Raw genomic sequence first — 25,564 nt, forward strand, 5'->3', positions numbered from 1 at the left:
AGCTGTTCGATAGTGGGACACCTCGTGTGCAACACTGGCAGCTGCGAATGGAGTGCTCGTGCGACTGCGCTCTGTGGACGAGCTTTTGCTTCTGGAGGAGGAGGGTCGAACGCCTACGGTCAACTGTTTCCTATACCGTGGGCTAGGCAGCACTGTCCCACCGCCGCTGTCCCCTGTGGACTCTGCATCCACATTAACCCAGTGCGCAGTGATGGACATGTAACGGCCCTGGCCATGCCTACTGGACCATGCATCTGTTGTGAGGTGCACCTTTCCACTCACTGATTGCTTGAGTGCATGGACAATGCGGTCTTTCACATGCAGGTGAAGGGCTGGGTTGGCTTTTCGAGAAAAGTAGTGCCGACTGGGTAGGTCATAGCATGGTACTGCATAGGCCATGAGCTCGCGGAAAGCTTTGCTTTCAACCAACCGGTAGGGCATCATCTCTAACGAGATTAGTTCGGCAATATGGGCGTTCAAACACAGTGTACGCGGATGAGAGGATGAGTACTTTCTTGTCCTACTCAGAGTCTCTGGTAGGGTGAGCTGTACTTGAGAGCTTCATATGGTGGAACTAGCGGTGGACATGGCGGACTGAGAGAGGGTTGGTGATGGTGATGGTGTTGGTGGTCTTGATGTATTGGGGAGAATTTGAATCTCCCTAGAGATTTTAGGAGGCTGAACAATTATCTCAGGCCCACTATAGATTACACCTCAATTTAACAGGCTGAAATTGGCTGGTGTATGACAAGGTACAAGGTGTATATAGTATTGGGGAGAATTTGAATCTCCCTAGAGATTTTAGGAGGCTGAACAATTATCTCAGGCCCACTATAGATTACACCTCAATTTAACAGGCTGAAATTGGCTGGTGTATGACAAGGTATAAGGTGTATATAGTATTGGGGAGAATTTGAATCTCCCTAGAGATTTTAGGAGGCTGACAATGATGCTCTCAGTCCAAGTATGGCAGCAGGCAGCCTAATAAGCAGGACTGCTGCACACAAAAGTGTGGAAAAATGAACGCTTGGTAACTGTGCAGAAAAGAGGAAGAAAGGTATTTTTGCTTTTAAAAAAGCAGTTTGCACAGCAGTGTGCAAACAGCAATGCAGCTATCAGGGAGCCTTATAAGGCAGCCTAATAACCAACAGAGCTCATGCACACAAATATATCCTCCCCTGTCACTGCACACAAACTGTTGTGTTGTACAGTGAAAATCGCTACCAGCAGAAGCAGTTTTTTTTTTCCTTCACTTAAACACTCTCCCTATTCAGAACGAGCAGCAGCAGCTCTCCCTATGCTAAAATCGGCAAAAGTAAGATGGTGGTCGGCGTGCACGCCCTTTTATAGCCCCTGTGACGCCACACAAAGCAAGCCAGGTATAGAAAGAACACCGTGAGCACAACTCAAGATGGTGCTAAGGTTAGGTTCCCAAACCGTTAAAGCAACAAATATGAACCTAGCACTCAACTTAAAGGTATTTGTAAGGCGGTTTATTGTAGTACACGAAAAAAGACGTTTCGGTCAATGTGACCTTCTTCAGTTACGTGTAGTATATAGATTGTGTAGAGCTTATAGGCATCTATCAGAAAGGACGATGGTGCTTTAGGCATTGAGGAGAATGATCTCTGAGATGGCCGGTGGACACCACATCTTGAGGCACGTTTGCCCCTCTCCTATATACTGACAAGCTCATTACCTTAGAGAGATCATTCTCCTCAATGCCTAAAACACCATCGTCCTTTCTGATAGATGCCTATAAGCTCTACACAATCTATATACCACACGTAACTGAAGAAGGTCACATTGACCGAAACGTCTTTTTTCGTGTACTACAATAAACCGCCTTACAAATACCTTTAAGTTGAGTGCTTCTCAAAGATGGTGGTGACCGCTGCCCATGTCATCGTGTTACCCACAGTGTGCGTCTTCCATCATTGGCTGAAAAAGGGCACTGGAAGCATCATTTGAAATATGACTTTGGCGCTCTGGTCGCCGACCTCATGGCGGACCTCACGCTATGGTCGGGTTTCGTTTCATGAAACCCGACTTTAGTGAAAGTCGGCGACTTATGAATTTGACCGGCCCGTTTCGCTCAACTCTACAGATGAGCTCTGTATATAGTATATAGTGTAGTGTGTCAGTGTACAGGTAATACAGTGATCACCAGTGATAATATACCCAGGAGCTTTGTATATAGTGTCAGTGATAGAGGTAATACCGGTGACATTATACACAGGAGCTCTGTATATGCTATATAGTGTATAATTTAAGTGTACAGATAACTCACTGTCTTACCAGTGACATCTCTAGTTGAAGTCCTTCATCTTCACTTTTCTTCTTCATCAAACACAGACCGCCATCACTTCTTTCAGCCAGGACTCATCTCTGCATAAAATAACACAGTTATCTAGAGCACCACTTCCACAGCATATTCCCCACTTGTTCCCTAACTTCCACACTATGCAGCTGAATACAGACATGCACCCACCATTAATATGTAATTGCTTATTATGCAACCCATCATTCCAAGTATAAATTGTAATCCATTACTGTGCCAAAACTATAAATAGCCACTTTCCCTACCCAATAAATACTTATTTCTCTCCCACCCCCCTTCATCATGATTTTGTCTCCCATCCTCAATACAGCATCATCTGGTCTCCCCATACTCCATTCATCATTTACTATCTGCCCACCTCCAATTCAGCATCATTTGTTGTCCCCCACCCTCAATTCATCATCATTTAATGTCCCCAATACCCCAGTCTCAAAACATCATCATTTATTCTCCCCAACCTCAATTCACCATTTGGTCTCCCTCCTCACCCTCTATTCATAATTTACAGTGCTGCACCTTCAATTCATCAGTATTTGCTCTCACCACCCCCCAACCTCAGGTCATCATTTGCTGTACCCCATCCACAATTTATTATTTGGACTCCCCCAACTTAATCAAACATCATTTACTGTCACCGCCACCCTCAATCCATCATTATTGGCTGTCCCCAATCCATCATTTACTGTCTCTCATCCCCCACCAACAATCCATTATTTGCAATAACCCACCCTCAATCCATCAATATTTGAATTCCCCCACCGCACCCTCAATAGATCATTCACTGTCCCCTACCCCAATCATCATTATTTGCTGTCCATTCACCACCCTCAATCCAGCATTATTTGCTATCCCCTGTGCCCCACCTGCAATTCATCATTATTTTCTGTCCCCCATTCCCATCCTCAATCCATCATTATTTGCTGTCCCCCACCCTTAGCCCATCATTATTTTCTGTCCCATGTCCCCCACCATCAATCCATCATTATTTGCTGTCCCCATCCTGAATCCATAATTATTTGCTGTCCCCCCACCCCCAATCCACCATTATTTGCTGTCTCTCATCCCCCACCCCAATACATCATTATTTGCTGTCCACTATCCCCCACCCGAAGCCATCATTATTTTCTGTTCCCCACCCTCAATTCATCATTATTTGCTGTCACCATTCCCCAAGCTCAATGCATCATTTGCTTCCCCCTGTCCTCCACCCTCAATTCATCATCATTTACTCCCCCAACACACATTTAATTCATTCGATAAAAAAAACAGTTTTCATACTTCCCTCTCATACGATCCGCTGCAGTTGCACTTCTAGCTTCCTCCTGGTGAGTGGCACGTGTACATGCTGGTGCATATGTGATGGTGTCAACACGCATATGTGCCATCACCAACACATCACATAAGAGGCGGGGGGACTCCCTCGGAGCTGCATGACTGTTCCGGAAAGCCTACCTGCGCCGCCGACGGGGGCACGCTGGCACTGACTACATTATTATAACCTGGGGACTGGTGAGCAGAAGCACAAGGGGGGGCCAGACTAGGTCTGGGCCCCCCTTCTTATCTTCTGCTCACTGGTCCCCATACAACAGTGAAGGCCCTGCTCAAGATGATATGCTGGCTAAAACCATGATAAAAACAGAGCTGTATGAAATCTTCGAGAGCTTGAAAAAGGCCAATTATAGCTGAAACATTGCTTTCTTTGTCTTCCTGTGATGTTTTCAACTGACATGGAATAAAGTTTTTTTTATCAAGAACCTGCTGTGATGCTTCGGCTTTCCTGAACTTTTGGGCAAACCAGTAGAACATTTCACCTGATGAACAAGCGTTTTGCTCATTTATCAGGTGATCAACAGTGTCCTGTTTAGACTGACTGCACGATTATTGGGAAATAAGGGTTTCTAAGAACACTTGTTGACAATAATAGTGCAGTATAAATGGACCTTTAAACTATATTTGAGTGATAAGAAAGTGACAATAAAAATAGGCTGGCAGGAAACTCAAGAGACAGAAGTTGACTCTGTTTTCATTATGTAACCTGCCTTATGCTGCCCACACACCTAGATTAACTTTTGGTCACAGCTATTTATACCAACCTCCATTATTATGCTTGTTCAGTTTGGTCAAAGGTGCATGGCTTTTTGGTAGTGAAAAACAATGTAATCTACTGTCAGACAACTCTGGCAGTGGATTATCTTCCCAGAGCACCAAGGGTTCGGACATTGAATTTTGAAAAGCTATATTCTTTTTTTCCTCTGACATCAGCATAAGATAGTCAACAGATCCAGTTGAAATTGGTGGGTTTGGCCAACTTTGCTCTAATGTCTATGGGCTTTTTTTACATAAATTTGAGTCGGACTCGTAAGTATAGACAATTTGCCTGATTCATTGAGGTCTTCGACAGCTTTATGGTGTAATACACCTCGAAATGTCATAAAACGTTTGTGCAATTCATGGTTTTGTAAAAATGTTGTGACTTTTGGTTTTTTACACCAGTCCTGACCAAAGTGGTCACACCTAGGGTGGGACATGGCTGCTTATCTCTTTGGGGAACCATAGAATTAAGGTACTGTCACACTTAGCGATGTACCAGCGATCCCGACCAGCGATATGACGCGGTCAGGATCGCTGGTACATCGCTAAGTGGTCGCTAGTGAGCTGCCACACGGGCAGATCTCACCAGCGACATCGCTGGGGACGGGGGTCGCTACTTACCTGTCACACTAGGCGATCCTGCGTCCTCCCGCCCGCGTCCATGCGCCGCTCGTCGTCACAGCAGGAAGCGCCGCAGGAAGCTGACGACGAGAAACGGTCCAGGACGTTCTCGCGCGTATCAGCGATAACCAGCGGGGGAGCCGGTCGGAGGTAAGTATCAGACACAGCGATATCGCTAGCAATATCGCTATAACGTCACTAGCTATAGCGATATTGCTAGCGATATCTCTTAGTGTGACATGCCCTTTAGACAAAACAACACCATCCCATGAGGGTCTCATGTGAGTGTCTTCCAGGCCCCAACATTAGGTTATTATCAGATAAAAAGAAATAGCTATGGCCAGACTGAGGGCCATAAGAGATCACAACATTTCTGCATTCATCCTGAATTTTGTCAGAGGTGAACGTTGGGAGGATAGAATCATAGAATCGTAGAGTTGGAAGGGACCTCCTGGGCCATCTGGTCCAACCCCCTGCTCAAAGCAGGATTCGCTAAATCATCCCAGACAGATGTCTGTCCAGCCTCTGTTTGAAGACTTCTATTGAAGGATCACCCAACACATACCTCCAGTGTAAGGCAGAGACATAGGCCATTGTATAGGCACACTCCACCAATATGCTTTGATTGTAAAGAAGAAAAAAAATCTATCTAAAAGGCAGACATCTTCATAAGGAGTTTATTGCATATTAAACTTAATCATTTTATATACTGATATACAATATATTGTCCTCAACTGTAGTTTTTAACAAATGTAACTTTAATATTATTATGAAAACATGATACAGTATGCCTCCGTCTAGATGCACTGCTTCTTCAGCCACACAGCACCACGTATGCCGTGAAAACCAATATTACCCTGCCCTGGGTAGGAGAACTGTGCCAATAAATTCATCCTCGTTACACTACACTGAGACTCATTAGACATCTCAGAGCCAGGCCTGAAATTCCAGTAACCAAACCACTCGCATATGTAAAATAATGCATATCCTGTAAAATACTCAGGACTAGTTACCAGATAAAAATATAGTGGTTTATTTGGTTTCTTCCATCAAAGAAAGGTTATTACAGAAAAACAGGTGAATAAAAATAAGTGAAAGAGATATTGTCCATTGTTCATAGCAAAGCAGCATGTATTCTTCTTTCTCTCCGGGATCTCACATGGCAAATGGCGTCTGTCTCTCAGTTCGGCTTCTTCGTAGTCAAGTAACATACCAGCTGTTGAGTTATGTCATCTTGCGTCTGTGTCTCATGATGGTGAGGGAAGAAGACAGCCCCCTCTACAGTTAGCCATGAATTATATACGTCTCTTGAAACACGTGATCTCGGTATATATGGAGTTTGACATTTACCTCAAGGCTAAACTTAAATATGTAGTGAGCTGACATTTCTACCATGAGCCAAGCTTAAAAATAGCCTATGTCATGTAAGCTAAAGCATTCTACAGAACTGGGTGTAATAAGAAATTAACGGATTATTAATATTTAACAATTCCCCCTTTTGAGGGAGACAGACATTAATTGGAACCCTCAAATATAACAAGATCTTTTTCTTCTTTCCTTCTTCTTTGACAAAATAATTTAATATCAATAATAATAATAATAATAATAATAATAATAATAATAATAATATCAGATTACCGTTATAAGTACTCAATGACATAATTGATGTGAATTCATGTTATGGTAAGCCGTGAACAATATTCATATAAAATATGTATAATTATACTTCCCTAAGTCTAAATTGAAGCATCTCAGGTCCAGTCATCATCATCTGATGTCATCTGGTCTTCATTTTGATGTCTTCTGTCTTCTTCTTGGTTCTTTTAAAACCACAGTTTTTCTCTAGCATATAGATGTTGTAGAAATTGTGTTGTGTATCAAATCAAAGTTCATAAATTCAAATGTTGATAAGAAACAAAGTCTATAGATGAAATGCAGCTTTAATATCTGTGCAGTGTCACCTTTAAAAACCTGGGCTTACATTGGCTCGCCTTGGATATTCTGGAATTCTCCATCGGCACTGGTCTTTGAACAGGTGTGACGTCTTTGGTCAGCAAAGCAAGGGTTAAAATGACTCTTCCTTGCTAAACATAGCACCATAACCAGTCCTTGTCCTAATGCACAGGACATATGTCAGGGTTGTAGCCTCCCGACAATTACCTTATTGTTCACCAGCCTTACATCGAAGCTTTACAGGTGATTGAAAACCTCTGGAACTTGATAAGAACGTGATAACACAGTTCATCTCAGCATCATAGGATCATCGTCCTCTGGTTGTCAGGTTAGACACTTTAATTGTGACTGTCAGTGGTGGATACCGCACTTGTGGCTGTCAGTGGTGGATACTGCACTTGTGACTGTCAGTGGTGGATACTGCACTTGTAATTAACACAGTTCATTTCTCAGAAGTCATAGCTTTGTTACCTTCTGGGACTTCTGGATAGCGACATTCTTCTTCTTGCAACTGATAAGAATCAATTTTAATATGAAAAGTCTTTATTAACGTAATTTCAGTATCTTGCTTGAAGTCTTCATTCTCTATTCTATACCAAATCTGGTAATTTCCCTATCCTATAATATCACAGCGTACCATAGCAATCAGTAATATCCATATAATTATTATCAGAATTTGTACTGTATATGGATTTCAATGTTTGAAATAATAAACCAATAATAAGTGATAATACATTATTATCCATATTTTTTCATGTGATAGAACATTTTTATGTCATAGGTGTAATTACCTTTTTCAACCCATAGGTGTCACTGTGTTTTATGTAACCAGTGTTTTCATCTTTATTAATACGGAATATATTTATTATACTAATAATATGTAGGAATGTATAGCCATGAACCAAAATAAGAATATATGAGTGAGCGAATGAATGAATAAAAGAATTGTTGCATATAACTCAGAAGTGAAACATTTTCCTTAGTAAAAGAACCATATAATTGCTATATTTAATGAAGCAATATTCTCAATAGATATTACTTTACTAAATATTGGTGAAAGAATTAAAAATAATGAAAAATAAGAATAAAAATAAAAATAAGAATAAGGCCTTTATGTTGATGCAGAGTAGTTATGTCTTCAGTAACATACACCCTTAATATTTCCATGATCTGGATTGTTTCATAATTGTCATAAACTTGTGTTATCAAAATATTCAAATTATGCAACTTTGCATGTAATTCCTCTTAGTGTAAAGAAATGACTCTTTATAATACTTGTTATTATACCCAATACTTATACCATTGTACCTTATTAATATTTTTTCCTATTAAAATGTGTGAAGAAGAGGTATTAATCAAATGTGATGATGTAGTCAGGATCAAAAACATATTTTCCCCCTTAATACCAAAAAATATTGTTCTATGAAATAATTCATTTATCAAAACCAAAATTAAAAATAATTAATGTATAAATTATGTGAATTTATACTTGCTTATACCATTATTTGTCTGAAGATGTGTAACCATCAAAATTAATTTGAATATCATAAAATTATCCTTTGGAAAAATTAATTTGCATAAACCATTTTGATGTGCGATTGCACTTTGCACTTATCCACTATTAACTAAATCAAGAAATAATAATTACTATAGAAATATAGAAATATATGTTGTATAGATAATATTTCATTATGTATCTTAATATTCTAATAATTTCCTAAAGATAAAAGCTTTTGGGGGTTTTTTTTCTTTCTCTCATGCATTCAGGATCCTGAGGCCTCACAAATGTATCACATCACTCGCTCAGCAGCTGCTCATACACTCAGTCACTGTCACTCAGACTGTGTCACATATTAACTTTAAACCAAATACCTCACATACGAAGGTGTGATGAATACACGTATTTTAACCCAAATTATCCTAATTATCAATGCATTGTAAACTATTTCAATTTAGTCTCTTAATTTCTTTGAATATTCCCCACATGACATAAATATATGTTGTATAGCTATACTTGACATTTAGGCCTGGAAAAAAAAATTCCATTGGTTTGCAAAAGTTGAGACCCCCTTAAAAATTCTTTCCCTAAGGAACAGGGACATAGTATACTGGTATACTTGTATTATTAGAACAAGGTTCAAATTCCCCTCCTGTGGTTGTCATTCAAACCATGCAGTAAAGCACACACCCAGAACATTTTAAAAAGCAATTAGTTATTTCCTTTTAAGGGTTAGATATATAATCATGCAATTATTGCAACATCCTGTGTAAATAAAGGCATAAATCCTTGGAAGAGAATTTTTCTCGATTAAGTCCTGCTTTGAAATGAAAATTCTAAGGAAACATAAAAAATAAGGTTAATATCATATTCATATTCTAAATATTATTACTGATGTAGATTTTAATTTTCATTAAAAAATACAGTTCTACTATTTCTACTTCTACAAACACTCTATATATACTGTATGACTATGTATATATCCACAAACCATAAAACTACAGGATTATACTCTATAAAATAATAACATATAACTCACTAATTGTATAACACTGTTACACAAAATATATTACTTTTTCTAGCCAATTCCTACACCCATACTTATTTCTCTGCAAAAAATATCCTGAAAGGTTCTTGCCATTTTAAAGCTGATAGATTCTTGGAGCAGAGTATTCAGTTTACAGGCCATGATGTCACTCACCACCTGTTTCTGTCTGTTAAATTCGGCCATCTTGGTTACAGAAAGAAAATCAGAACTCATCATTTTTCTTAATTCAATTTGTGTCTTTTCTTTTGCATCATTCCATATGGCTTATAACAAACATGTGATCTCCTTTGTACTTCATATATTTGGGGAAAACTCATTTTAGAAGGTTTTGCTAATACAGGCTTCTGATAAGATTTTACTCTGCCTGTCTTTCCAAAATTAGCACAATTTACTTTCCTCTCACGATTCTCGTGTTTTCTGGCAAAATCAAGGGATTGCGCACATTCAAACAATGAATCTTTTTGTGACGCAATAACACGAGATGCAGGATTTAAAAACCAAAATTTGCTTACAAAACTCCTTATGAGGGACGGTGTTTTGACATTCTCACTCAGCATTCTATACAAACGTTCATATATGGACATGAACGTAAAAATACATTCCTTCCGACCAATTCTTAATTTTTGAAGAATATCAATATCTGGATGATTTTCATTTGATGAACAAAAAATGAGAATTTTTAATCTGTCTTTATCAGTTAAATTCTCATGTGTTTCACCAGATAACTTTAAAGACAATCTCCTAGCAAAATTTACAGGGATCCACATTTTGAACAACTGATTCTTCTCCTCGTTAGATAAATCAAATTTATCAGTACAACTTTCAAAAATCTCAGAGTTTCTACAAACATCTATTTTGTTGTCATAAGCAGGAATTATTTGGCATATCTTTATCAAAGTTTTCCTTCGGATTTGGGCCTGTGAGTCGTCTATTTTTAGTGGTACGTCTTTCCCTTGTACGTCCTCTACGTCAGTTCTGAAGTCTCCTCCTACTTCTCCATCTTGTTCCACGTCTGCAAGGTCACCTTCAATAACTGCTGCTACTGACACTTGATTACAGTCCATCTCACTAACTTTACAGCCAATCTCGAGAACATCACAACAATCATTTTTGGATTTCTCTGACACAGATCTATGAAATATATCTACCATCTGTAGAATATTTTTTAATCTCTCTCTTTCTCTATTGAAAAACTTAGAATCTAACCTCTGATTCTCGAGTTCACACTCGGCATATAAACTTAACCATAAAACTTCTGAATTAGAATTGTCTACAGACTTAAATTTCAATTTACTCTGCTTAGCAAGACAATTAATGACATCCATTTTATCTTACCTTGAAATGTCTCAGCTTGTTCCTTTGATGGACAACGCTGGGTTCCTGTTGTCTTCACACGTCTGGCTTACGTCTGGTACTTTTGGCACTTGTAGTACTTCTCAATCTATCTGGTAATTCTTACTTCTAGGTTCTGTATGATTCTTGTAAGTAGTGGAATTCCCGATAACTTGCACATATGATTTGACGTTAGCAAAGTCCAATCTCCCGTGTGGGCAAGTTGAGGGAAATCCGCAAAAAAGTACAAAAATTCAGATCTGGCTGGCTCTCCAATGTAAAATAATGCATATCCTGTAAAATACTCAGGACTAGTTACCAGATAAAAATATAGTGGTTTATTTGGTTTCTTCCATCAAAGAAAGGTTATTACAGAAAAACAGGTGAATAAAAATAAGTGAAAGAGATATTGTCCATTGTTCATAGCAAAGCAGCATGTATTCTTCTTTCTCTCCGGGATCTCACATGGCAAATGGCGTCTGTCTCTCAGTTCGGCTTCTTCGTAGTCAAGTAACATACCAGCTGTTGAGTTATGTCATCTTGCGTCTGTGTCTCATGATGGTGAGGGAAGAAGACAGCCCCCTCTACAGTTAGCCATGAATTATATACGTCTCTTGAAACACGTGATCTCGGTATATATGGAGTTTGACATTTACCTCAAGGCTAAACTTAAATATGTAGTGAGCTGACATTTCTACCATGAGCCAAGCTTAAAAATAGCCTATGTCATGTAAGCTAAAGCATTCTACAGAACTGGGTGTAATAAGAAATTAACGGATTATTAATATTTAACAATTCCCCCTTTTGAGGGAGACAGACATTAATTGGAACCCTCAAATATAACAAGATCTTTTTCTTCTTTCCTTCTTCTTTGACAAAATAATTTAATATCAATAATAATAATAATAATAATAATAATAATAATAATATCAGATTACCGTTATAAGTACTCAATGACATAATTGATGTGAATTCATGTTATGGTAAGCCGTGAACAATATTCATATAAAATATGTATAATTATACTTCCCTAAGTCTAAATTGAAGCATCTCAGGTCCAGTCATCATCATCTGATGTCATCTGGTCTTCATTTTGATGTCTTCTGTCTTCTTCTTGGTTCTTTTAAAACCACAGTTTTTCTCTAGCATATAGATGTTGTAGAAATTGTGTTGTGTATCAAATCAAAGTTCATAAATTCAAATGTTGATAAGAAACAAAGTCTATAGATGAAATGCAGCTTTAATATCTGTGCAGTGTCACCTTTAAAAACCTGGGCTTACATTGGCTCGCCTTGGATATTCTGGAATTCTCCATCGGCACTGGTCTTTGAACAGGTGTGACGTCTTTGGTCAGCAAAGCAAGGGTTAAAATGACTCTTCCTTGCTAAACATAGCACCATAACCAGTCCTTGTCCTAATGCACAGGACATATGTCAGGGTTGTAGCCTCCCGACAATTACCTTATTGTTCACCAGCCTTACATCGAAGCTTTACAGGTGATTGAAAACCTCTGGAACTTGATAAGAACGTGATAACACAGTTCATCTCAGCATCATAGGATCATCGTCCTCTGGTTGTCAGGTTAGACACTTTAATTGTGACTGTCAGTGGTGGATACCGCACTTGTGGCTGTCAGTGGTGGATACTGCACTTGTGACTGTCAGTGGTGGATACTGCACTTGTAATTAACACAGTTCATTTCTCAGAAGTCATAGCTTTGTTACCTTCTGGGACTTCTGGATAGCGACATTCTTCTTCTTGCAACTGATAAGAATCAATTTTAATATGAAAAGTCTTTATTAACGTAATTTCAGTATCTTGCTTGAAGTCTTCATTCTCTATTCTATACCAAATCTGGTAATTTCCCTATCCTATAATATCACAGCGTACCATAGCAATCAGTAATATCCATATAATTATTATCAGAATTTGTACTGTATATGGATTTCAATGTTTGAAATAATAAACCAATAATAAGTGATAATACATTATTATCCATATTTTTTCATGTGATAGAACATTTTTATGTCATAGGTGTAATTACCTTTTTCAACCCATAGGTGTCACTGTGTTTTATGTAACCAGTGTTTTCATCTTTATTAATACGGAATATATTTATTATACTAATAATATGTAGGAATGTATAGCCATGAACCAAAATAAGAATATATGAGTGAGCGAATGAATGAATAAAAGAATTGTTGCATATAACTCAGAAGTGAAACATTTTCCTTAGTAAAAGAACCATATAATTGCTATATTTAATGAAGCAATATTCTCAATAGATATTACTTTACTAAATATTGGTGAAAGAATTAAAAATAATGAAAAATAAGAATAAAAATAAAAATAAGAATAAGGCCTTTATGTTGATGCAGAGTAGTTATGTCTTCAGTAACATACACCCTTAATATTTCCATGATCTGGATTGTTTCATAATTGTCATAAACTTGTGTTATCAAAATATTCAAATTATGCAACTTTGCATGTAATTCCTCTTAGTGTAAAGAAATGACTCTTTATAATACTTGTTATTATACCCAATACTTATACCATTGTACCTTATTAATATTTTTTCCTATTAAAATGTGTGAAGAAGAGGTATTAATCAAATGTGATGATGTAGTCAGGATCAAAAACATATTTTCCCCCTTAATACCAAAAAATATTGTTCTATGAAATAATTCATTTATCAAAACCAAAATTAAAAATAATTAATGTATAAATTATGTGAATTTATACTTGCTTATACCATTATTTGTCTGAAGATGTGTAACCATCAAAATTAATTTGAATATCATAAAATTATCCTTTGGAAAAATTAATTTGCATAAACCATTTTGATGTGCGATTGCACTTTGCACTTATCCACTATTAACTAAATCAAGAAATAATAATTACTATAGAAATATAGAAATATATGTTGTATAGATAATATTTCATTATGTATCTTAATATTCTAATAATTTCCTAAAGATAAAAGCTTTTGGGGGTTTTTTTTCTTTCTCTCATGCATTCAGGATCCTGAGGCCTCACAAATGTATCACATCACTCGCTCAGCAGCTGCTCATACACTCAGTCACTGTCACTCAGACTGTGTCACATATTAACTTTAAACCAAATACCTCACATACGAAGGTGTGATGAATACACGTATTTTAACCCAAATTATCCTAATTATCAATGCATTGTAAACTATTTCAATTTAGTCTCTTAATTTCTTTGAATATTCCCCACATGACATAAATATATGTTGTATAGCTATACTTGACATTTAGGCCTGGAAAAAAAAATTCCATTGGTTTGCAAAAGTTGAGACCCCCTTAAAAATTCTTTCCCTAAGGAACAGGGACATAGTATACTGGTATACTTGTATTATTAGAACAAGGTTCAAATTCCCCTCCTGTGGTTGTCATTCAAACCATGCAGTAAAGCACACACCCAGAACATTTTAAAAAGCAATTAGTTATTTCCTTTTAAGGGTTAGATATATAATCATGCAATTATTGCAACATCCTGTGTAAATAAAGGCATAAATCCTTGGAAGAGAATTTTTCTCGATTAAGTCCTGCTTTGAAATGAAAATTCTAAGGAAACATAAAAAATAAGGTTAATATCATATTCATATTCTAAATATTATTACTGATGTAGATTTTAATTTTCATTAAAAAATACAGTTCTACTATTTCTACTTCTACAAACACTCTATATATACTGTATGACTATGTATATATCCACAAACCATAAAACTACAGGATTATACTCTATAAAATAATAACATATAACTCACTAATTGTATAACACTGTTACACAAAATATATTACTTTTTCTAGCCAATTCCTACACCCATACTTATTTCTCTGCAAAAAATATCCTGAAAGGTTCTTGCCATTTTAAAGCTGATAGATTCTTGGAGCAGAGTATTCAGTTTACAGGCCATGATGTCACTCACCACCTGTTTCTGTCTGTTAAATTCGGCCATCTTGGTTACAGAAAGAAAATCAGAACTCATCATTTTTCTTAATTCAATTTGTGTCTTTTCTTTTGCATCATTCCATATGGCTTATAACAAACATGTGATCTCCTTTGTACTTCATATATTTGGGGAAAACTCATTTTAGAAGGTTTTGCTAATACAGGCTTCTGATAAGATTTTACTCTGCCTGTCTTTCCAAAATTAGCACAATTTACTTTCCTCTCACGATTCTCGTGTTTTCTGGCAAAATCAAGGGATTGCGCACATTCAAACAATGAATCTTTTTGTGACGCAATAACACGAGATGCAGGATTTAAAAACCAAAATTTGCTTACAAAACTCCTTATGAGGGACGGTGTTTTGACATTCTCACTCAGCATTCTATACAAACGTTCATATATGGACATGAACGTAAAAATACATTCCTTCCGACCAATTCTTAATTTTTGAAGAATATCAATATCTGGATGATTTTCATTTGATGAACAAAAAATGAGAATTTTTAATCTGTCTTTATCAGTTAAATTCTCATGTGTTTCACCAGATAACTTTAAAGACAATCTCCTAGCAAAATTTACAGGGATCCACATTTTGAACAACTGATTCTTCTCCTCGTTAGATAAATCAAATTTATCAGTACAACTTTCAAAAATCTCAGAGTTTCTACAAACATCTATTTTGTTGTCATAAGCAGGAATTATTTGGCATATCTTTATCAAAGTTTTCCTTCGGATTTGGGCCTGTGAGTCGTCTATTTTTAGTGGTACGTCTTTCCCTTGTACGTCCTCTACGTCAGTTCTGAAGTCTCCTCCTACTTCTCCATCTTGTTCCACGTCTGCAAGGTCACCTTCAATAACTGCTGCTACTGACACTTGATTACAGTCCATCTCACTAACTTTACAGCCAATCTCGAGAACATCACAACAATCATTTTTGGATTTCTCTGACACAGATCTATGAAATATATCTACCATCTGTAGAATATTTTTTAATCTCTCTCTTTCTCTATTGAAAAACTTAGAATCTAACCTCTGATTCTCGAGTTCACACTCGGCATATAAACTTAACCATAAAACTTCTGAATTAGAATTGTCTACAGACTTAAATTTCAATTTACTCTGCTTAGCAAGACAATTAATGACATCCATTTTATCTTACCTTGAAATGTCTCAGCTTGTTCCTTTGATGGACAACGCTGGGTTCCTGTTGTCTTCACACGTCTGGCTTACGTCTGGTACTTTTGGCACTTGTAGTACTTCTCAATCTATCTGGTAATTCTTACTTCTAGGTTCTGTATGATTCTTGTAAGTAGTGGAATTCCCGATAACTTGCACATATGATTTGACGTTAGCAAAGTCCAATCTCCCGTGTGGGCAAGTTGAGGGAAATCCGCAAAAAAGTACAAAAATTCAGATCTGGCTGGCTCTCCAATGTAAAATAATGCATATCCTGTAAAATACTCAGGACTAGTTACCAGATAAAAATATAGTGGTTTATTTGGTTTCTTCCATCAAAGAAAGGTTATTACAGAAAAACAGGTGAATAAAAATAAGTGAAAGAGATATTGTCCATTGTTCATAGCAAAGCAGCATGTATTCTTCTTTCTCTCCGGGATCTCACATGGCAAATGGCGTCTGTCTCTCAGTTCGGCTTCTTCGTAGTCAAGTAACATACCAGCTGTTGAGTTATGTCATCTTGCGTCTGTGTCTCATGATGGTGAGGGAAGAAGACAGCCCCCTCTACAGTTAGCCATGAATTATATACGTCTCTTGAAACACGTGATCTCGGTATATATGGAGTTTGACATTTACCTCAAGGCTAAACTTAAATATGTAGTGAGCTGACATTTCTACCATGAGCCAAGCTTAAAAATAGCCTATGTCATGTAAGCTAAAGCATTCTACAGAACTGGGTGTAATAAGAAATTAACGGATTATTAATATTTAACAGCATATGTTATAGAAAATCAGCAATTGGGAAATAAGAACTTTACGGATATCTCAAAATCTGATCCGATCATTCTGGAATGAAATGGGCTGCCCAGTATCAGAAACCTTGGTCTGAGGCGCATGTTATGGGTCCTCCAATAGGATAATTACCCAAAACACACTGCTAAAAATATCCAAGAATGGCTAAGAGCAATGCACTGGACTATACTGAAGTGGCTTCTATGAGCCCTGATCTAAATCCTATTGAACATCTGTCGATGGAACTGAAACCTTCAGACTGGAGAAGGCTCCTTCACAAATGAGACACCTGGAGCAGCTTGTTTATGAGGAGTGGGTCAAAATATCTGTGGACAGGTGCAGAAGTCTCTTTGAGAGTTACGGAAATGGTGTGTTTGCAGTGATTGACTCAAAAGGTTGTGCAACAAAATAATGAACCGTCATTTGTTTTCAGTAGTGATGAGCGATCGTGCTCAGATAACGTCTTCTCTGAGCACACTCGGTTGTTATCCGAGTATCTTGGGCGTGCTCTTATATTATGTGGCTGCATGATTTGCGGCTGTTAGACAGCCTCAACACTTACGATCATTGCCTGTTTGTTAGGGAATCCCCACATGTTGAGGCTGTCTAACAGCAGTGAAACATGCAGCTGCGGGACCTCGAACATAGTATTCAAGCACGCCGAAGATACTCGGATAACACCTGAGCATGTAATAACGTGCAGGAGAGGTATATGTCACCACAGAGCAGGCAGACCAACAGTAGAAGGGGAGGTTTATTTACAGGGGATAATACTGGTAAAACATACAGTATAACAGCGAATATGATGTGATAAGATTATATCAACAGCAGAGAGACAAACTTATCAGTCCTCAGGGGTCTTGATTGGAGGGATCACTCTTGTCCAACGTTGACACTGAGGCACCAGCGGTGCTTGCTGTCCTCTGTCTCTGGGGTCCCTAATGTAGTCCAGCTGGGGTATGAGGGGATAACGCGGGAGCCAAAGGGGTATGAGGCTGATGATATCCCCCTGTGCTCCAAGTCCTTCTCTCTGAAACGACAGCGGTGTTCTCCCACCGAGGTCAGGGGCTCTGTCTTACACAGTCTCTCTTTGCAGGTCACTGTCCCGTCGCTGAATGCCCCTTGGTCACAGGGGAGCGTCTCAGCACATAACCCGGTCTCTCTGTGTGGAAGCGTCGTGTCGAGGTACGCAGTCTCTCTGTGGGGCAAAGACTCATCAAGGAGGGGAGTCAGCAGCCTTACTGGCAGTGCAGTGACAGGCTTCTCGTACTCACTGCCCACCGCCTGTGTCCGCGGTCTCCCTGACTCCAGCGGCTGCAACTGTCTCCTCTCCCCTCCTGCGTCAGCGTCCTCTCTCCTCTGGTCTCGTCGCTACTCTGCAGAAAGCGGGCGCAGTTTTCCCACTCCCAGTCCTGCCCTCTTCCTGTTCCTGGTTACAGTCCAGTCCCCTAAAGCGTTCCTCGGGGAACCTAATGCCCTGCTTAATGGTTCCGGGCACGGAGCTGGGAAGGCAACTCCTCCTCGGCTCCTTCGGTGCTTCACCCCCTTACAAGCATTCTCAGATAAGATGTTATCCAAACACAAGTTTCCAGGCTATTTTCATTAGTTTGTTTGTTTTTAATTTTCCGTTGAACCACAATTCAAAAGCATTGTCTGTCGGATTTTCATTAGTTGATAGTCAGTAAATTAAATTGGAAATTATTTTTGTCAGTTTCTGGTTATTTCAGTGACCATTGTGGGTTTTTCCTACTTTAAAAGCTCATGCACTAGACCGATTTTCCGGTACAAGTGCTGTGCATGATTTTCACAGCACTCGTACCTATGATATTCTATGGGGCTGTGCACATGTCCGATTTTGATCCTTGTGAGGTCCAATTTTCAAGTACTGACAGAAGGGAGAAAGTGGAGATTCTTTTTTTTCTCCTTTCCAGGTCTGAGAAAAACTGATGCCACTCTGATCAAAGTCTAATCAGAATAATTGGCCAGTTTCTCGGATGTGGAGAAAACGGTTGTGAGACCCTACCCGAACACATAGGTACCAACAATTTTGTCCACGTATGTACCATTGATTTCAGGCTTGAGAAGCTGAAAGAACTTGTACTTTTTCTAATGAAAAGACAGCAACAGAAAAAAAAGGAACTAAAAGATAAGACATAATACGGTTATGTCAAAAGGTCACAACTAATGCTTTTATGAGTCATGGTTGCTACTCTCAGCCCATTCTCATATTCTCAGCCTGGCAATGAGACAGCACTAAATGATGCTTGATGAAGCCTTATAGCTGTACAACCAATGATGTAGACTTGTTCTGATCATGTGCTTACTGGGCTAGCCACAGCCTGCATATGTCCAAAGTTAGAAATGTAAAGTTGTTGCTGCTATGTAGAGTCTGAAAATAAGCTCTACGAATAACTAAAAAAAATGAGGAACTTACAGTTTATCTCTCGGTGCTTCCACAGAAATTAGATCTACTAGACATCAATGGTTAAGCTCAGGTTCCTTATTTTTTAAGTCAGGGTGGAACGCTGCTTTTTTTAATGATTCAATAAATGTGTTTCTTATCATTTTATTTTCACACCGATTACTGATTTTTATGCAGAATTACATACATACTTTATCCAAAAACTAAAGTGGATACAATGTTTAGAAAAGGTGTAATATTTATAAACAAAAAATTGCCTTTACATGTAAACTCTATTCTTTACAGGTCAACTTATACAGTTTTTTTTTCCAGTACCAGCAAAGTAGGTGACAGATTTTCAAACTCTTGGGTATAAATTCAAATGTAAACCCTATGAAAATCAACTGGAAATATTTTTTTCAGTTTTAAATTTAAAAAAATCTGTAATTCATATGTAGGGTTGAGCAGATTCTCAGGATGCAGTGACGAGACACGAGACAGGGTATGACTTGTGAAATCAACTTGGAGACGCTGGGGCTATGCTGAACAAGTAAAAGGGGTAACAACAATCTGTCCTCGCAGGGACTCAACAAAATAAACAATACTTTTCTTATATTCAATGTGACTAACCCGGCTAGTCCGGGTGTCGAAGGCCACGTATGGCCAAATTATGGGTCCTTATTTCCTATAGTTCACTTATCCTTCCAGATGTCGCTCGGGATCGCAAGTGCAGCCGCTTAGAGGTCGCTGATGCGGCTGCCTTGACGCCTCGATATCCCGGGATGATTTGGGCTCGACAGGCCCTGAAGAAACTGTGCTGGTGGGGCACAACAGGCCCTGAAGGATCTGTGCTGGTGGGGCACAACAGACCCTGAAGGATATGTGCTGGTGGGGCACAACAGGCCCTGAAGACTCTGTGCTGGTGGGGCACAACAGGCCCTGAAGACTCTGTGCTGGTGGGACACAACAGGCCCTGAAGACTCTGTGCTGGTGGGGCACAACAGGCCCTAAAGAATCTGTGCTGGTGGGCTTTCAGGACGTCTTTTACCGGCTCTCATCTCACAGCTCAGTGGTGACGCAGTTTCCCAAATGACGTTCGGCCGGCCTCTGCTCAGGGTCCCCTTGTAGACGGGACGTGGGCCTCTATTGCCGCCTATGGCGAGGTGGCGTCCACTGAGGCCGGTGATGGCAGGGCCACAGCTGTTGGAGGAGACAGGGGGGCAGTGTCCAGGCCGCTGTAGCCGTTTTACGTGTCGTCGCAGCGATGACTTGAGGTAACGGACCTGTCTCAAAAGGGCGGGGGATAACGGGCGTGGCTGTGTGTGACCGTGGGCGGGGAGCGGCCTCCGGTAAAAGTCCTCATGTCTCTCTTGTCGGTGAGTACGTAGCCTTCTCCTCACAGACTCCTGACGGTGTCTCTTACACACACCGCTCGTCACCCCGTTTCTCCCTAAGTCACTCGGCTTCTCCCCTCCTGTCACACTCTCTGCCAACTGCCAACTGAGCACGCCCCCTCCTCCTTTTTTCTTCGCCCCGCCCCCTGTTGTCCTGACACCTTTAGTCGTGTGTCTCCCTTTGTTGTCCCACCAGTGTTGTTCCTTCAGGAACTCTGACGGCGGTTCCCTGGGTTCCGGCCCAGTCACTGTTTGGGAGTCCTCCTCCCCACATTCCTCCAGCCTGTAAGCTCATCAGTCCTCGGGTGAGGGCCTTAGTCTATTGAGATCGGTCTGTAGGGGTTTCAATGTTCGCTGCCATATGAACTGATCTTCTTCATATCGTTCAGGGGGTTTGCCGGCTGTTGACCGCTCGGAGCGTCTCAGTTCAACTGGGGTGCAGTCTTCTGGGGTGGTGGAGATTGGTGGGCTGATTGGTGCAGGCGGGCTAATTGTGTCAGCTGGTTCATTACTGAGTGGAGGGCCTCTGGGTTCTGGAGGAGAATCTTTGTCGTCGTCCGGGTCCCAACATATGGATGATGGTTCAGATGTCGACGTGGCAGGCTCCAGTTGCTTCGGGTCAGTAGAAGTACACGGGCGTAACATATTACGATGCACAATATGAGTGGGCACTGTTTCATCCTCCTCGGGTCGTATTTCATACGCAGGTCCTTCCGGATGGATACGGCGTAAGACCCGATAAGGACTCTTTTCCCAACGCGGCTCTAGCTTGTTCTGGGGGCGTTGATCTAGTACAAGCACACGGTCCCCGCTGTGGAGGTGAGGAGGTGGGGTTGCATTTTTCCCTGGATGCTCCCAGTCTCGAAGCTTGGTGTGTACAATTCGGTGAAGAGTTTGCAGCCGATGGCGATGATTTAGGACCCAAGACGACACTCCGGTCCAGGATTGAGGTTCTCCGGAGTCCAACTCCATCTCTGTGATCCCTTTACCCTCTCGTCCAAACAACAGGGAGTAGGGGGTATAGCCAGTAACTCGATGTACCCAATTGTTATAGACCCATACTAATTCAGAAACATATTCGGGCCAACGGGCCTTCTTGTCACTCTCCAGAGTGCTCAACATCTGAATCAATGTCCGATTAAATCGTTCACAAGCCCCATTTCCTTGCGGGTGATACGGTGTGGTCCGGGATTTGTCAATTCCATAGAGGTGATGTAGTTCTTCCATAACTTTTCCCAAAAAACATGCTCCCTGATAAGAATGTATTCATTGAGGTCAGCCGTATACTTGTATAAAGTTTCTACAAATTGCGGAGGCAGCTGACTCTGCGGTCTGATCCCGAGTGGGGGTGACCACAGCGAACTTGGTGAAATGGTCTACCATAACGAGGCAGTGTTCGTATCCCTGAAATGTGGGCCCAATGGTCAGGTAATCCACCGTCAGGAGCTCAAGGGGCGCTGAGGTCACAATAGTCTGTGTTGCGGCTCGCTGAGCGGGTGATTTGGCCAATTCGCATAAGCGGCAGGTCTGGCAAATTTCGTCCACAACAGCTGGCAAGCGCGGGTGCTAAGCTTTCTGTTTCAGCCATTGCAAGGTTTTTTTTGTTCCAAAGTGGGCCCCATTTTCGTGAGCCTCCCGAGCCAGTACGTGAAGTTGGGCTCCTGGCGTAACCACCTGCTAAGCCGTCATTGAGGTTGTTTGTGATGTTATTTTACGGTACAATAGTCCCTTTCGGATAACCAATCTCTCCCATTGTCGCAACATCAGCAACAGGTCTTGAGTCAAACTTTGTCGTTGAGAGTCAGTGGGTAATTGCCCAGCGGTGACCCACGTCCTGAGAAGGCCAACCTCTTCGTCTTCTTGTTGTTGTTGTATCCACTTATCCTGGGATTGTTCTAACATGCTCCTTAGGGTCTCGGGGGAAGATTTTTTTTAATGTCAGTTGTGAGCACAGCAGCAGTGAGAGCGAACGGTATTTCCTCTCCTAATTCTTCATCTCGATTCTGTCCTGGAGTTATATATCGAATCCTGGAGAAGGCATCTGCATGGACATTCTCGGCCCCTCTTTTGTAGATAATCTTATAATTGTACTTCGCCATCCGGGCCACCCATCGCTGTTCCAGAGCCCCCAATTTGGCGTTTTCCAAATGAGCCAGCGGGTTGTTGTCAGTTCGCACCACCACCTCGGAACCCGCTAGGTACTCTGCGAATCTCTCCGTCATGGCCCACACCACTGCGAGGAGCTCGAGCTTGAAGGAGCTGTAATTGTCAGGGTTACGCTCGGAGTCATGGAGTGAGCGGCTTCCATATGCGATCACCCTCTCCCGGCCATCTTGAACCTGCGACAACAGAGCCCCCAGCCCGTGAAGACTCCCGTCAGTGTGCAAGATGAACGGTTGTGAGAACTCTGCATAAGCCAACATTGGGGCATCCGAGAGCGCAGCCTTGAGGTCTCGGAAGGCCTCTTCCTGAGGGTGTTGCCACTGGATTCTTCGCCCATTGGCCCCAGCGGGAGCCCCCTTCAGCAGGTCGTGCAGGGCTTGAGCTCGACATGCAAAATTCTTTACGAAACGACGGTAATATCCAGCTAACCCCAGAACAGCCCGCACATCTTTTATCGTCTCGGGGGTAGGCCATTCCCGGATGCAGCAACCTTCTCCCGGGATGGCCTCACACCCTCTGCCGAAACGACATGACCCAGATACTCAATCTGGGAGCGAAATAGGTGGCATTTCTGAGGCTTCACCTTCAACCCGTACTTATGCAACCGGCTGAGTACCGCTTTAGGTGGTCCTCGAAGGTGGCGGCATAGATGATGATGTCGTCCAGGTAGATCAACGTGGCCTCAAAATTGAGATCTCCCACACACCGCTCCATCAATCGCTGAAAGGTCTCGGGGGCGTTGGCCAGCCCAAACGGCATTCGATTAAACTCAAACAGTCCCATGGGCAATATGAACGCTATCTTGGCTCTATCTTCTTCTGACATGGGTACCTGCCAGTACCCACTGGCCAAGTCCAGGGTCGAAAAATATGTTGCCTTCCCCAAGGCGGACAGGGATTCTTCTATGCGGGGCGGTGGGCATGAGTCTTTAATAGTGCAAGCATTCAGTTTACGATAATCCACACAGAATCGTAGTGTACAATCTTTCTTCTGGACCAACACGATTGGAGCCGCCCAGGGGCTTTGACTTTCCCGTATCACCCCTTTTCGCAGCATCTGGGCCAGCAAAGTTTTCACCTCTTGATAGAGTTGTGGCGGAATCTGTCGATATCGTTCCTGGATAGGGGCCGCTGCCGCTGTGGGGATTTCATGAGTGATGGCGGTGGTACACCCAAAATCGTCCTCATGACTAGCAAATACTTCATTGTACTGTCCAAGCAATGTTTTTATCTGTGAGAGTTGGGCTGCAGTTAACCCAGAAAGCTCGGCCCGCATCTGCTTCAAAATATTTCAACCCTTTTCCTGTGCCGAGACTTCGTTGGCCTGTAAGGTTCGAATTGTTACTTCCCAAGGATCCTCGGGGTGTTCTCGCAATTGAACCGCAGGAGCTGGCAGCATTTCTTCTAAAGGCTTTACTAGTTTGGCCAGTTCAGCCCGTGCTTTCAGAATGGTGTCTCGGTCTTCAAGGTTAACGCAGCGTACCAGGACTGTTCCTTTTTGCACCGTAGCCAGGGAACGGGCCACCAGTATGCAGGAGGTAAGCGCTCCGAGTGACATGGCTCCACCTGCACCTCTACACCCTCCAAAGGTATCGGGGCTCGAAATGGCAGGGCCACCACAGTCTGTCCAGGAGGTAGCACAGACTGCCCAGAGCCTCGCCCTCCTGGCAGTCCTGATGCACCCGCGCACCTCGCACCAGCTGCTGGAATACCTGTTCCTGAGCTGTGCGAGAACTCCACTGCTTCAGAATCTTCTGTGTAGGATCATTTAGTAGTAAGTTGCCGAACTCTCATAAAATATTCATGCCTAGGGTGACAGGGTGCCGTTGATCAGCTTCTCCTTGAGTTAGCACCACCCCTCTGCGACCAAGGGATTTACCGCACAACGTCACCTGCACCCACACTACCCCGGCAACCGGGACCGGCAGTTGGTTGGCGGCTATTAGTCTGATCATGGGTCCCCACTGAGGTCTTGCTGCCTCCGGGAAGTTTTGCTGAAAGTATGTTGCGGGCATGGTGGTTACTTGTGACCCCGTGTCCACCAGACACCGGACGGCCCGGCCCTCCACTTCTGCCCATAACACCGGACACTTTGCTACCAAATCTTCGGGACTTCTACCACCCCTAGTTGTGGTTTTCGGCTCCGAGCGGCGTCCCCCCAGCCCGGAGCCCTTTGGTTTATTGGCCGCCAGGGTGGGTATCTCCCATGCCACGGACACTCTTGGGCGAAGTGGCCTGGTTCTCCACACTCAAAACACCGGGCCTGTTTAGACTGACCACCCCGCGGGGGGCGTGATCCCCAGGGGCCGGGGTTAAAGCTAGGTCGTCCAGTCCCGGTCTCGGTTCTTCTCTTTACTTCGGCCAACTCGCCCTTAATATTTTTCAACTCTTGCTTCATCTCCTCCACCCACTGAGGCTCCTCGACTGCGTTCGCGGAGGCCTCCACACCTCGGACCTTCCCCACGGGGACCGCCATCCCCTGCTCTTGCTCCCGAGCCCGTGCCTGACTTCCCACCTCTGAAAAGTCTATTCAGGGATTCATTCTGATCTTCTCCCGCAATGCCTGCTTTGTTAATGGATCTCGCAAACCAGTCACCAGTAGGTCACGTAGGGTAATGTCAACAGGTCCTACCCCTACCCCGGTATTTCTTTCAATAGCCGTATGCAATTCTTGGAGGACATTCATGTACTGAGTGATCGTCTCCCCCTCTGCCTGCATCCGACTAATCAGACGGGTTCTTAACTCTCCCACATTAGTAGGGTTCCCATGGGTCTGTTCT

The sequence above is a fragment of the Dendrobates tinctorius genome, unplaced genomic scaffold, assembly GCF_039654945.1.
Source record: "Dendrobates tinctorius isolate UK_male_01 unplaced genomic scaffold, ASM3965494v1 ptg000083l, whole genome shotgun sequence".
Taxonomy (NCBI): Eukaryota; Metazoa; Chordata; class Amphibia; order Anura; family Dendrobatidae; genus Dendrobates; species Dendrobates tinctorius.